The following is a 1,489-nucleotide window of genomic DNA, read 5'->3' as shown; positions in this document are numbered from 1 at the left end:
AAATAAATAAAAATTCGAAGTTTTTGAATGGTTACAGGCTTAGAGCTCTGATTTTTTATATTGAATACTGAATTAAAACATTTACAAACATTGAAACATTCAATTTAGTTTTCGTTTCCAAATTCTCGAATTTTAATTGCTTCATATTGAAAATTATTTATTTTGAAAAAATTTCAACTTAACATTTTCCAATTTTGAAATTTTTGAACCAGTTTCTGATTTGACTTTGAGGTCGTCTTGAAAACTTGAATAATTCTTGATTAACTTTCGTGCTAAATTCCCTCTTCCAAATATGAATAGGAAATTTTTTATTTTTCTATTAAATATACCTATTTTCATACAAGCGTCTTATCTCTTATATCTTATTTCAAAATGTAAATATGAAAAAATTTGAACCAATTTTTTAATTTAAATAATGAAATCTAAGAGAAAATTAAAAAATATTTCAAAACATTTGAAAAATTTTCAAACAAAAAACACATTAGTAGATAGTAAGGCACTTGAATTAAGTTAGCAACATTTTTTTAAATGTTACAAAAATGTATATAATTTTAAGAGATATTTATGAGTATAACTTCTAAATATCTTTTAAATTAACTCCAATTTTTCCAAATATTTAGCAGAGAGATTTCCATTTGATCGCGGTTTAGCTGCTCGACGTACCCTCGCGTTGTGTCGAGCATTGCCTGAGGGTGACACTTTCGTCCTCATGACGGATAAAACACGGGATATGTTACTTGCAATGAAAAGACTAAAATTAGAATAAGTTGTCGCAGATATGCTTATTGTTATTTTTCAGCAATTCCTGTTCTCGTTTTCTGAGAAATAATCATTTATATACAATTTTAATATTTACTATGACTTTTAAAACAATTTTCAATTGTTTAAACAAATGTTAATTATTTAAATAATAATTTATTCCCCAAAAATTTAAAAAATGTTCTTATTTTCTTATTGAAATGCAATATTTGATCATTGTTTGAAGTAGTAAATTTGTGTAAAAACATTACGTAAATATTTGAACAATTAATTATTGTTTATTTTCAAGAATTTTTCAATTGAGCCAGAGATGTCCAATTTTATTCAAATTGGTATCATATGCTACTTTCTGTTAAATAATTATATAATTTTGACACATTTATTTTATTGTTTCATAATTTTTTTTTTTTCTTTAAACAATATTTATTTGCTAAAGCAGTTTTTTTCGGTAACTAAAAGAATTGCAATAAAATAGAATACATAGCATTATGTTTCTGACTTTATAGCGTATAGAAAGACAACATTTACCACTTTTTAATTGTTTAAACAAATATAATTTGTTTAAATAATTACTTTTCCAAAAATACTTTTGAAATCGTAATTAATTATGTGTCTTCTATTTAATAGTTATCGAAAAATAACTGCTTGAGCAAATGAAAATTGTGTGAACAAATAGAACTTTGTTAAACATTAAAATAAATGTATGAAAATTATGTAATTATTATTATAT

The 1,489-nt window shown here is 23.2% G+C and overlaps 1 pseudogene; it reads left to right on the top strand.

The window, feature by feature from the left end:
* Positions 1 to 1,489, top strand: part of LOC117173554 — a 4,200-nt pseudogene that overhangs the window by 1,401 nt on the left and 1,310 nt on the right.

This window comes from Belonocnema kinseyi, chromosome 5 (assembly GCF_010883055.1).
Source record: "Belonocnema kinseyi isolate 2016_QV_RU_SX_M_011 chromosome 5, B_treatae_v1, whole genome shotgun sequence".
In the NCBI taxonomy this organism is placed as follows: domain Eukaryota; kingdom Metazoa; phylum Arthropoda; class Insecta; order Hymenoptera; family Cynipidae; genus Belonocnema; species Belonocnema kinseyi.
This window is presented reverse-complemented; position numbering and strand designations above follow the sequence as displayed.